Below are 13612 nucleotides of genomic sequence, written 5' to 3' on the forward strand. Positions count from 1 at the left end.
AAATGCAGAATTTCTGATTAGCAGAGGCCTTCTGCTTCTAAGACCTTGTTTAAAGACCTTTGTGTCTAATGACATTAAACTTCTGAGTGGACTGCAGGAGTAATGCATTTCAGAATCAATGAGCAATAACTTCTATTTCTAGAAGCTTATATGGAGAGTGGTATCTAGTCCTTACCCCCTTAGATTGTTTTGGCAATCAATTATAGGACTGTGTTTCAACCATCACAAAGCAAATTGCTCTGCTCGAAGGCCACACAGCAGCTGTTGACTCCCTTCTTGGGACCTTGTTGTTACTGATTCTTGCTGGAATAACAGGGCTCAGTTATAGCTGGAGTGGATGGGTAGACCCAGGGTAAGTCCCACCAGCTCTTCATAGAAAATAGGTTTGTCCCCTTGGACAGAATATAGATGAGGTGGGATTCATACCATGTAAGAACCTCATAGTCAGTGTTAGAGGTTTGAGAAATGCTTTATTTTTTTTTTTTTTAACTTTAGTTAACATTTCATCAGTAAATCTTAAAATCTACCGGTCAGTAGGCATAAATTACTCTCATGTCTGAGGTGTGTTTTTGTTTTTTGCAAATGATTGTGCTAGGCTGCGAGATCCCCCAAATCAGTAGAGTTCTTTGGTCTCTACCTTCAGATAAAACACATGAAAAGATAAGAACACAAAGTAATATGTTTCATTGCAGCAAGGACGAAAGAGTGCAGGTTAACCAGAACTGAGTTATAACAGACCATAATCATTGAGGGATTGGATTAAAATAGCTGCCTTTCTCATCAGAGTGGAAAACGGCGCGGGCGAAGCCCAGGCACTCACTCCAGGTGCTTCCACGCCCCTCAGTTTGGCATCCCGGGAGCCTCCCTCGCTTCACCCTTGTCCTCGCTCCGTGACATAGTGCAATTAAACTTCACTTCCTCATAACCCAGCATTTCAGAAGCTAAATCAAGTTGCTTCTGTTTTTAAAAGAATCATGACACCATTCTCCCCCATTATTTGAGAAAAACACAAAAATGAAATTCTTCTCCTTGATTTTTATTTCATCATGTTCTACCTCATTCCACAAAAAGTTGGCACAGCCATTGTTCAAAATTCTGCTTTCGCAAACGTTTTTTAAACCCTTCCCACAGTACTTGGCTTCTAAGATTTTTTTTTTTCTGGTTTATGAGGTATCTAATTCATTTGTTAAACAAATCAAAAAGTTCTGTACAGGTGTCCACCAATTCAATTATAAAACACACCGTTCAGGTCTCCCACTCCTATTGATCATTGGTGTCATCTGGAGCATCCACTATTCCCTGAACCCCTGCAGCCTATGACTTAGATGACTAGAATGCTTTATTATGGTGATTTTCTTTAAAATATTTCTATATAAGTACCAGAGTGTATCTGTGTGTATAGTCATGTGACTTGGTTTTTTCTTTTTGTGTGCGGGTCTTTTACTTTTTACTGTGCTGTGTGTTCACTGTTGCGTGTGCTATTCTCTAGCCACGGAGAGAGGGGGCTCCTCTCCAGCTGCAGTGACAGGGGGCTCCTCTCCAGCTGCGGTGAAAGGGGTCTTCTCTCTAGCTGCGGTGGGAGGGGGCTCCTCTCTAGCTGCGGTGAGAGGGGGCTCCTCTCTGGCTGCACTGAGAGGGGGCTCCTCTCTGGCTGCACTGAGAGGGGGCTCCTCTCTGGCTGCGGTGGGAGGGGCTCCTCTCTAGCTGCGGTGAGAGGGGTCTTCTCTCTAGTGCGGTGGGAGGGGGCTCCTCTCTCGCTGCGGTGGGAGGGGGCTCCTCGCTAGCTGCGGTGGGAGGGGCTCCTCTCCAGTTGCGGTGAGAGGGGGCTCCTCTCTAGCTGCAGTGAGAAGGTCTTCTCTCTAGCTGCAGTGAGAGGGGGCTCCTCTCTAGCTGCACTGAGAGGGGGCTCCTCTCTGGCTGCGGCGTGCAGGCTTCTCATTGCTATAGCTTCTCTTGTTGACTCTAGGTCTTGCTGGCTTCTGTAGTGCAGCTCCCATGCTCTAGAGCACAGGCTCAGTAGTTGTGGGACACAGGCTCTGTGTTGCTTCCCAGCATGTGGCCTCCTCCTCTTTCAACATAAGATTTTTCATCAAGATTTAAACTCTGTGTTTTGTTAAAGTTTCCTTATCTTTAAAACCATCCCTTTGATAATGTTGTTACTCAGATTAGTGGAATTTAAAACTGTAATTAAAAATGTGTGTTAGTCGCTCAGTCATGACTGACTCTTTGCAACTCCATGGACTATATTGCCTGTCCATGGAGTTCTCCAAGCAAGGATACTGGAGTGGGTTGCCATTTCCTACTCCAAATTAAAAATAATTTATGGACTAATTATTTACTATCTTACATTCATATAATATAGTCATATATTCTGCCAGTACAAGTAGTATTGGTTCTTAAAATGGAATAAATGGACCATCAGGGAAGTTCCATGTTTCACATTTTGATGTGCATCTGTCCTACCCATGTAAGTCCCTTTAGGCAGAAATTACATCTTAATCAACCCTACCAGGGTTCAGCACAATGCCTTGTATAATAAACACGCCCCCAAATTCACTAAAATAAAATTTGTTGTTTAATCTGAAAATGCAGTGTGAATTTAAAATAAAACAACTATTTTTGTCGTGAGAATCACAAAAGGGGCCTGCCAGGGCACCCAAGTGTGACTCATACAATATACTCATTAATGACACTCCTTGTATATTTTTAATAAAATGGGGCCACCTCAAACCCTCCCTTAAAATGCTGTAGCATCAGAGATCAGAGAAGTAGCTGGCACATCTACTAAGTGCATCTGAAGGCAGTTCCTGTTTGTTGATCCTATTGATACTCTATGCCTGAAAGAGTCTGTGACTTCCAGATGCTCCGTCATCTGAACAGACTTCAGCCTGGAAGAACAGCTGCTGTCACTGGTACCAGTAGCCTGGGGGGTCTTTAAATGGCCTTTCCCTAAGCAGGACTGGAGCCCCTTCCTTAGGGCGAGGGGTTGACTTCACTGGGATGCCAAGCAGGCAGCAATCCATCAGTGCAAAGGAAGGACAGGAGACAGGGAGATATCTCAGTTTGCAAAAGAAATGGTTGCACTACTCTGATTACATGGAACCTCAATCCACAGGCCTACTTTTAGGAGATGTAAAACCAAAATGCAGTTGAGCAAAGTGAACTAAAAATAGTCCCCTGCTTTATTCTGTTATAATTCACTTCCTCAGATGATGGGCCTGGTCCATTTAAGCAGAATTCTTTCCCTGTCATAATTGTCATAAAGATGTTTTGATGATAATTAAGAACAATGAACGTCTACATTTCCTCTTGATTCATTGCAGCTGTCATGACCTTCTATTTCCGCTCTCCTCTAGAATTTCTGGCATTCAGTGAAACAGGTGCTACAGTATTTTTAAGGGAGGGTTTGAGGTGGCCCCATTTTATTAAAAATATACAAGGAGTGTCATTAATGAGTATATTGTATGAGTCACACTTCGGTGCCCTGGCAGGCCCCTTTGTGATTCTCATGACAAAAATAGTTGTTTTATTTTAAATTCACACTGCATTTTCAGATTAAACAACAAATTTTATTTTAGTGAATTTTGGGGAGTGTTTATTATACAAGGCATTATGCTGAACCCTGGCAGGGTTGATTAAGATGTAATTTCTGCCTAAAGGGACTTACATGGGTAGGACAGATGCACATCAAAATGTGAAACATGGGACTTCCCTGATGGTCCAGTGGCTAAGACTTGGAGCTCCTGATGCAGGGGGCCTGGGTTCAATCCTTGGCCAGGGAACTAGATCCCACATGCCACAACTAAGAGTTCATATGCTGCAACTAAGACCCAGCACAGCCAAATGAATAAGTAAATATTTTTTTAAATGATATGAAACATATGATCTCAGCAACTGGCATCAGAATTTTTCTTAAGAAGAGACCTGTCTTTGGGGACATACAGTCTATAAGGAGATGGGATCGGGTGTGGAACTTAAGGGCAGGAATGAAGCAGAATAAGAATGACTAGAGTGACTAACAGAGAAGGCGATGGCACCCCACTCCAGTACTCTTGCCTGGAAAATCCCATGGATGGAGGGGCCTGGTGGGCTGCAGTCCATGGGGTCGCTAGGAGTCGGACACGACTGAGCGACTTCACTTTCACTTTTCACTTTCCTGCATTGGAGAAGGAAATGGCAACCCACTGCAGTGTTCTTGCCTGGAGAATCCCAGGGACGGGGGAGCCTGGTGGGCTGCCGTCTATGAGGTCACACAGAGTCGGACACGACTGAAGCGACTTAGCAGCAGCAGCAGCAGAGTGACTAAACCACACCACACGAAGCAAGGGGAAGAATTTGCTTTGTTCCTAAGAGGCTGAGCAGAGGGAAGATACAGTTAAGAAGACAGTGAGAGAGAGGAACCAGAACACTGATTTGACTCTGAGCCAGTGAATCCTCCTGTATTGGAATGATGAGCGACCATATGAGGCCCAGGGGTATCCAGTGCTCAATGCGGAATTGCTGCCTGGAATCTGGAAGCGAGCATGCCCATGAGGCATACACGGCCTTGAAACTGTAGAACTCTTTGGGAGGCTTTGAGAGTCCCAAGGGCTTCAAGAATGGCTCTCAGCCAGTCTCCTCCAGATCTCCAGGGCTCAGGAAACCTCAGCCAATATCTGCATATCTGGGTTAAACTTCTAAAATGTATGGCTATTATACAGTAGGTAAATGCAAGGAATTAATTCTGACTTGGTTTAATCTAGGCATCTCTGGAAGAGGCTTTATAGCTACACCTTGAAAGACAGATGAAAGTGATTTTTTTTTTTTAAAGAAAGGCTCCTTTTTTAATTAATTTATTAATTTTCTATTTTTTTGGCTGTGCTGGGTCTTTGTTGCTTTGCATGGGCTTTCTCTAGTTGCGACTAGTGGGGGTTACTCTTCGTTGCGGTGATCAGCCCTCTGATTGCAGTGGCTTCTCTTGTTACAGAGCACAGGCTCTAGGCACCTGGGCTTCAGTAGTTGTGATGCATGGGCTTAGCTGCTCCGTGGCATGTGGAATCTTCCTGGACCACGGATCAAACCATCCCCTGCATTGACAGGCGGATTCTTATCCACTGCACTACCAGGAAAGTCCCAAGATGAATGTGATTTTGACTGACAGAGTTGGAAGAAACAGGCATATCATCCAGACGGAGTGCATGAGTCTTGAACTTGAGATAGAAAGTACGTGACCAATACAGGGGCTGGAGAACTGGGCCAGGTGGCTGGGATGTAAAATGTGTGGGGTAGAAGGTTGAAGCATGGACTGTAGTCAGTGCTCATAATCTTTATTTCGGAGTCAACAAGGGAGGCCGTGTGCTGAAAACCCTGCATTTTCCCCTGCAGCCAGCAGGGAGGTATGAAAGGAGAGTAGGGGGCCTAGGCTAGGAAAGAAAGAGGTGGACCAGCAGGGTTGGCCCACACAGGCTTCTGTGTTACCTGAAGAGGGAGTTTCAGGTACAGGCTCTTTGCAGTGGAGGGTATCAGCCTCACAGCGTAGAGTTACCCTAAGCAGTTTCCATTTTAAGTGCTCTCCGCCCGCCCCCTGCCAAGACGGCTCCTGGATCACGTTTAATGCAGTAATCAGACTGTTCTCAGGCTCCATCATTCAGCCTTGGCTGTCCTTTCTGGCCCTGGCAAAGGCCTAGCACTAAGCTCCTTGGGCCCCAGCCCCTCTCATTTTCTCTCCCTCCTCCCTTCCTCTTCCTTCTGATGCCCTTCCCTGCCCCTTGCTTTCTACTCTGGCTGTCACACTCCGTTTGACGCAACATCTGTTGTGGTCCCCAGCCAGAAAGCAGGGGGCCCACTGCCCCCACCCAGCTGCAGGCTTTCCATGTGTCTCCTGGGTGTTCACCCTTCACAATTTTCCTGAGTGATGTCATTACTAAGATGCAGCATGGTGGATGAGAGACCCTGACTTGCCTGGGCTCACCTCTCAGCTCTCCTCTTACTGGTGGCAGATAGCCTGCTTCCTCTCTGGGCCTCATCTGTAAACTGGACATAATATTCATAACTAGTACCTCCGTCATGGGATTGTCCAAATGCCCTGTAAATGAATTAATATACATACAGTACTTGGAGGACTTCCTTGGTAGCTCAGCTGGTAAAGAATCCACATGCAATGCAGGAGAGACCCGGGTTCAATTCCTGGATTGGGAAGATCCCCTGGAGAAGAGATAAGCTACCCACTCCAGTATTCCTGGGTTTCCCTGGTGGCTCAGACAGTAAAGAATCTGCCTGCAATGTGGGAGACCTGGGTTTGATCCTTGGGTTGGGAAAAATCCCCTGGCGGAGGGCATGGCAACCTACTCCAGTACTCTTGCCTGGAGTATCCCATGGACAGAGGAGCCTGGCGGGCTACAGTCCGTGGGGTCTCAAAGAGTCAGACACGACTGAGTGCCTAAGCACAGCACAGCACTTGAAACCGTGCCCAGCACACACACATACCTTTCCATTTTCTTTGAGTTACTGCTGTTTCTGTCAACCTTTGCATGTTGCAGTTTCCTTATCCAGACTCCAAAGTCACCTGTGTGTGCATAGTAAAGGGTAGGAACTGGATCTCAGTGGAAGCTGATTATTTCAGATGAAAGAGAGGAAGGAGTCACAGGTTCAAAGCTTTGATGAATGGGAGAAAACCTTTAACCGAGACAGAAATGCTGGGAGGGATGAGCTGGAATTGCCCACAATAGTGTTATTTCTTTGGCTACCTGATATGAAGAGCCGACTCATTGGAAAAGACCCTGATGCTGGGAAAGACTGAAGGCAGGAGAAGGGGATGACACAGGATGAGATGGTTGGATGGCATCACTGACCCAGTGGACATGAGTTGGAGCAAATTCCAGGAGACAGTGAATGACAGGAAAGCCTGGCGTGCCGCAGTCCATGGGTTTGCAGCACAACTGGGTGACTGAACAACAACATATTATCTCACTAGCTTGCAAATTAATCTGCTGGGATGGGAACATGTTTTTTTTTTTTTGGTAATAATTTTTGACTAAAATAAATAGAAGATATGAAACCTCAACCAGTTTTTGAGACATTGTTCCAACTATGTATTATGTATTTCTTAGCAATTCCTTAGTGTCAGGCCCTAGACAACCAATGCTGGGCTCTTTTTTGAGTTTACAAGGTTGTTCTTCCAACTTAGGTTTTAAAGTCAGGCTTTCTCATAATTTAAATTTTAGTCTTAAAAGCCAGGGAATCTCAGCATCATCAAATAAGAGAGAATAGTGCTGAATGAATCCCCATTTCTTGGGCCAAAGTGACCAAAGGATAAAGGTATGAAAATGGTTTGAAACACCAGGACTATGACATAACCTCAAAGGCAGTGACTTCTCTTACCATACCTGCATGTTTTGTTGGAGCAGACAAATGTCAAAAACCCAGGGGCTTGAAGTTTATACAGAGTTCATTTCAACAAAATACTGATAATTTGCTCTGTTGTTTTTTTAAGTTGGATATGCTGGTACTAAAAGAGGAACACTTATTTTTTGCATGCTAAAAGTTTCCACTCAAAAATAAGAGGAAAAACAATGCATAATATAAAAGCTATAGTATTTGGCAAGAATTACAAATGATATGCTTTGGAGGGGGTGTGGATCATATAAGGAAAAGACTAGCTGAAGAAGTTTTAAATGAAAGATCTTGTAAAGGAAACAGTTTTTGATGTAGAGCTAATTGGGCTTCCCTGGTGGCTCAGACAGTAAAGAATCTGCCTGCAGTGCAGGAGACCAGGGTTCCATCCCTGGGTCAAGAAGATCCCCCGGAGAAGGGCATGGCTAGGACTCCAATAGTCCTGCCTGGAGAATCCTATGGACAGAGGAGCATGGTGGACTACAGTTCATGGGGTCACAATGAGTCAGACATGACTCAGTAACTAACACTTTCATTTTTCACTTAAGGGAGAAGTAAAAGTTGGGGCAAGCATAGAGTGCTAGGACAATGGGAGCATTCCCATAAGAGGCAGAAGCTTGAACACAGGCTTGAAAGTATAGTTCAAAGATAGGGAGGATTGCCATACAGCGGAACTGCTTTATTACATCAGTGTGGAGAAGGCAATGGCACCCCACTCCAGTACTCTTGCCTGGAAAATCCCATGGACGGAGGAGCCTGGTAGGCTGCAGTCCATGGGGTCGCTAATAGTCAGACACAACTGAGCGACTTCACTTTCACTTTTCACTTTCATGCATTGGAGAAGGAAATGGCAACCCACTCCAGTGTTCTTGCCTGGAGAATCCCAGGGACGGGGGAGCCTGGTGGGCTGCCGTCTATGGGGTCGCACAGAGTCGGACACGACTGAAGCGACTTAGCAGCAGCAGCAGTGGGTAGGAAAATGTTGGCATTTGCAGGTAAACTCAGCAGTCAAGCCCAGTGGATGATATTAATGAGGACTTTGACTTTTTTTACTCCAAGGGAAATGGAAAACCCTTGCAGGTTTTGAGCAGAGTCACCTGATCTGGCAGGAGCACTGCTAAGGGTAAGCATGTTGTTCTAGGAACAAAACAGAGCTCTTTATCTGGCCTTCCAGGATCAGGAGGCTTCCTGGAAAATAGCCAAGAGACAAGTGTGAAAAGAGCAGAGAGATTAGCTCAAGCTAAGGTCCAGAGGTGAGCTCCAGCATGGAAGGAAAGATTAGGGCTGGTCACTTGGTTGGGCCTTGTACAATGTGAAGGGATTTGAACTTGATCCTGAGGGCAGTGGGGAGCCAGCAAAGGTTTTTATGGACATGGTAAGTGACATGTCCCTTATACAGACCACTCGGGTGGCTGTGCAGAGGAGGGCAAGACAGGAGGCAGGAAGACCAGCTGAGGGAATCTGGAAGTGCTTGCATTAATACTGGTGGCCTGCATTAAGTCAGCATTGATGGAGAAAAGGAGCCAGATTCTAGAGTCATCACCAAGGAGAAGTCACCAGGAGTTTTTGATACAGTGGCTATTGAGAATGAGGAAGAGAGAAGGGTCTGAGATGGCCTCCAGGTCCTTGGGCATGGAGATAGCTGCCAGCATATGGTGACCAAATTGATGCCCCTGAATGAGATGACTTTGACAGATGGAGTTCCTTGCGGACGTAGAGAATAGGCCCAGACTCCCCTATCACCTATAGCCATAATGAATGGGTCCAAACTCTGCTTCACCTCCTGATAAGGATATGATGCTGTGGGAAGCAGCTCTGTATTCAAGGTAACAGTCCTGGGTCTGTAGACAGTTGTTTAAGAAACCAGAAAAGGAGGATAGAAAGTCCATTTTTAATTGTATACAGTATTTGAACTTCTGAAAATGAGAAATAAAACTGTTAGATCTCAAAATGCCTCATTATGTAACAGCCTGGCTTGTGCCCATTCGGGGTACAGGGAACATTGTGTCAGGCCTGACAGGGGAGAGTTCACGTTCTCTGAAAATATTTCCTGTGTCTCTGTTGGATGTCAGGCTCTCTTTTCTACATAAAGACGGTAGCAGCAGGAGGAAACGAATGCCAGTTCTGGCTGTTCCTGGAATTCAGATTTAGTAAAGAAATACAAGAACGCAGGCTACGGATCCCTGTCTGCCCCCAAGTATAGAGAAGGAAGGGGCAGCTGAGAGCAGGGCTAAGAAACAAGCTGTGTACCTGGAAGCCTGAGTGCTAATTTAACAGCCCCATTGGAGAAGTCACCTTTAGGAGACTGCAAGGCTGGAATCGTACTGCACGGATTGGGTTAAGATCATCTCTGAGAAAAACAACCTGCTAGATTTTGGTTAGTGGTTCTCACAGAAACCAATATCAATCAAGCAGATGTAGTAATGACACAGGGCAGCAGGGTCACAAGTAGCAGGTCAACGTGCATTTCACTCCGTTTGGGCTGGACCGCCATCCTCCTCTCTCAAACTATACTGAACCCTGATCAACTCATTTGCTGGAACAACAAATGGATATGCAGAAGCTCTTATAATTTATCAAGACAGGAGGACAGACACCTGGTTGTCCTTGGCCCACTTAGTACTGTTCTAATCTTCCTGGTTTCTTCAGGTTTTCAGCCTGTATTTGGAAGGGCCATGGTCTAATTTGCATTACTCTTCTACCACTTTGCATCTTTTTAGGATCCAGGGTATTCCATGGGAAGCTTGCTTTAGAAAAACTGAGTCAACAAAAGCTTTGTGTGGAACTCACAAATTGTCACACTCAATAACAATGTTAAGAAAGAACAGGAGCAAACGTTCAAATGATAGCTCAGTTCCTTGTTTTGTACGTAGCGGGGGCAGGCAAGCCTGTTGGGTATGTTTGCCATAGAAAAAGTGTTCAGGAGTGACTCTCACTCAATTTTTTTAGTGAAGTTGCCAATAAGCAAGATTTACATAGAGTAAAAGACCCAGTGAATATATGAAAATCTTCTCTTTCCTGTTTCTGTATCCAGTAACCACAGTAACCAGACCTCTTGGGCTTGATTTTTAAGAAAGCAAATTACGAATATTGCAGGTGGAGTAGAAACACCCACCACAGCAAAATATGGTCTTCAATGTGCAGTTGAATATGTCCTTAGATGTCCTTTTGTACAAAACCAGTTGAGCTGTGGTCCCCTCTAGCTATGAAGTTATTCGCTCTTTCCTACTTCACAAGACTGAGGATAACTTTACTAATACCAGGTAAAGGAGCGCCCTCTAGTGGAAGACCATCAGGGCAGACAGTCAGTTCCGTTCCTTTCAGTCGCTCATCATGTCTTTGCAACCCCATGGACTGCAGCACACCAGGCCTCCCTATCCATCACCAACTCCCAGAGTTTACTCAGACTCATGTCCATCGAGCCGATGATGCCATCCAACCATCTCATTCTCTGTCGTCCCCTTCTCCTCCTGCCTTCAATCTTTCCCAGCATCAGGGTTTTTTCCACTGAGTCAGTTCTTCTCATCAGGTGACCAAAGTATTGGAGTTTCAGCTTCAGCATCGGTCCTTCCAATGAATATTCAGGACTGATTTCCTTTAGGATGGACTGGTTGGATCTCCTTGCAGTCCAAGGGACTCTCAAGAGTCTTCTCCAACACCACAGTTCAGAAGCATTAATTCTTAGGTGCTCAACTTTTTTATAGTCCAACTCTCACATCCATATGTGACTACTGGAAAAACCATAGCTTCGACTAGATGGATCTTTGTTGGCAGACAGTGGCACAGGGAAAAAGGCAGCAAAGAAGAACGTGGGGCTTCGCAGGTAGCGCTAGTGGTAAAGAATCCACCTGCCAATGCAGGAGGCCTAGGAGATGTGAGTTGGATCCCTGGGTCAGGAAGATCCCCTGGAGGAGGAAATGGCAACCCACTCCAGTATTCTTGCCTGGAGAGTCCCATGGACAGAGGAGCCTGTGGGCTGCAGTCCATGGGGTCACAGAGTCAGACACGACTGAGCCCACACACACACACATACACACACAGAGAAGGATGTTGAAACGTGATGGGACCTGCCATACCCTCCAGGTGATTTGGAAGATGTTTATCAACAAGTCTGTCATGTGGAATTGACAAGAATGTACTGAGGCTTGTGCTCAGTAGAAACGCAAATTCACATCATTATTCCAGGGCTTCCCTGATGGCCGGCTCAGTGGTGGGGAATCCACCGGCCAGTGCAGGAGACACAGGTTCAGTCCCTGATCCAGGAAGACCCCGCATGCCGTAGATCAACTGTGCCACAACTATTGAGCTTGTGCCCTAGAGCCCAGGAGCCGCAACTACTGAGCTCATGTGCTGCAACTACTGAAGCCCACAAGCCCTAGAGCCCCTGCTGTTTAACAGGAGAAGCCACTGCCGTGAGAAGCCTGCACACCACAACCAGAGAGTAGCCCCCACTCTCTGCAACCAGAGAAAAGCCTGAGAAGCAATGAGGACCTAGTACAACCCCCAAAAATCATATTCCAGGGATGTACTATGTTCTTCATGGCACTCACCTTTAAAGCTTGGGATGGGCAAGGTCAAGGAATGGGGGGTGCATTTGGGTAATCAGTTTAAAAATGGAGTTCAAAGATGGTAAGGTGAACACCCCCACCCCCACTCAGGGATTGTTAGAGTATGGTTCCAGTTGCTTCTTTTAACAGAAGAATGCAATTCATTGTATTGTTTATCTTGTAACTAGGAAGAAAATTACAAAACACTTTCAGCCCCAATCCTGCAACTGTAATGCTAGATTTTTACAAAAATGTTCATACTTCTCTTGGCTAGGGTCATGATATTTCTGTTTGCCTTTTGTTCCTGTTACTAATTGTTTCTAAATACAAGAGTAAACTTTATAAATCTTAAAATTTTGAAGTTTAAAATGACTTATGGGCTAATGGTTTATAGAGAAAGAGTTTAAAGATCATCTTGTGTGGGAAATATCCTGCTGTACGTGTGCATTTGTACCTATATTCATAAAAAATGTGTATCGTTAGGATTGGGACCTCTGGCTCATAGCTCAGTTGTTGACCATCATCAGTGAGCTCTTCTCAAGAGGTCAGAAGCATGTTTCCAGGCAACAAGAAACTGACTCTGAAGCTTGTGCCCTTCAAAGCCTGTGTAAGATGCATCACCTGGGCCATGGAGTCAGCTGGTGAAAATGCAGACTCAGCACCTTTTAACTAAAACCGCAATTGCCTTCATTTCCAGTCTGTGACACTGGAGAGTCTCTGGTTGTTCTTTTTGGCAAATGGCCATGTGGAGGAAATGGCTATTGCAAGAGCTTGTATAAGTTCTGTCTGTCCTTCAAGGACCATCTAAGGTCTCCTGTCTTCCTCAAAGCCTGCTGAGCCTGATAAATATACCCTTTCTGAACTCTTGGAGTCTTCCTCTCTGTGCGACTCACGTGGACACACAGTCATATGCTGTGCGTGAGTGTACCGTCTCCCTGGTACCTGCTTATGCCCTTGAGAGCAAGACCAGTGTGTTACGTATCCTGGGTTTAGTTCATTCACACTCATTCATTCATTCATCCAGTAAACAGTTTTTGAGCCTATCTAGGACCAAGTTTTCTGAAATGGCAATGGCACCCCACTCCAGTACTCTTGCCTGGAGAATCCCAGGGACGGCAAAGCCTGGTGGACTGCCATCTATGGGGTCGCACAGAGTTGGAAATGACTGAAGCGACTTAGCAGCAGCAGAAGCAGCAGGGCCTAGTTTTACTCGCTGGGGAGGTATTAGTGAACAAAATGAACAAGATCTCTTTCCTAAGAGAGTCTTGTGGGGGCGGTGAATCTGCAACTCATAACCACAATTGGAAATTTTCCACAAGGAATGGTAAGTATAAATATATACACTGTGACAAACTTACAGGGGATAAAAGGAATAAGGTGCCCTAAGAGAGAACCCTGGGTAGCCTTATTTAGGTTAGGGGCCAGAAAAGACCTCCAAAGTGATGTTAAAGCTGAAAACCAAAGGCATGGTATTCCCCATACAGCAGGTGCTAGAAAGTATTTCTCACCTTGAGAAATGTTTAACCAGATCTTAGGTCATGTAATATAAACCTTCTAATTGTGGAGGGTCCTCCTGGCTATGTCTTCTAGTGTGACCCCCCTCCCTTATTTGCCACCAACCTGTGTATGTTCTTTCTGCTGCTCCCTGGTTCTGATAGCCCATGGAGACCCCGATGTATCAGCACAAGCTATAG

At 45.5% G+C, this 13612-nt stretch overlaps 1 protein-coding gene across 3 annotated transcripts in view; it reads left to right on the forward strand.

Moving 5' to 3' along the window:
* Positions 1 to 13612, forward strand: part of WIPF3 (WAS/WASL interacting protein family member 3) — an 82730-nt gene that overhangs the window by 41711 nt on the left and 27407 nt on the right. The window lies entirely within an intron of this gene.

This window comes from Bos grunniens, chromosome 4, assembly GCF_055505025.1.
Source record: "Bos grunniens cultivar Pamir isolate PY7600 chromosome 4, Bosgru_T2T1.0, whole genome shotgun sequence".
NCBI lineage: Eukaryota > Metazoa > Chordata > Mammalia > Artiodactyla > Bovidae > Bos > Bos grunniens.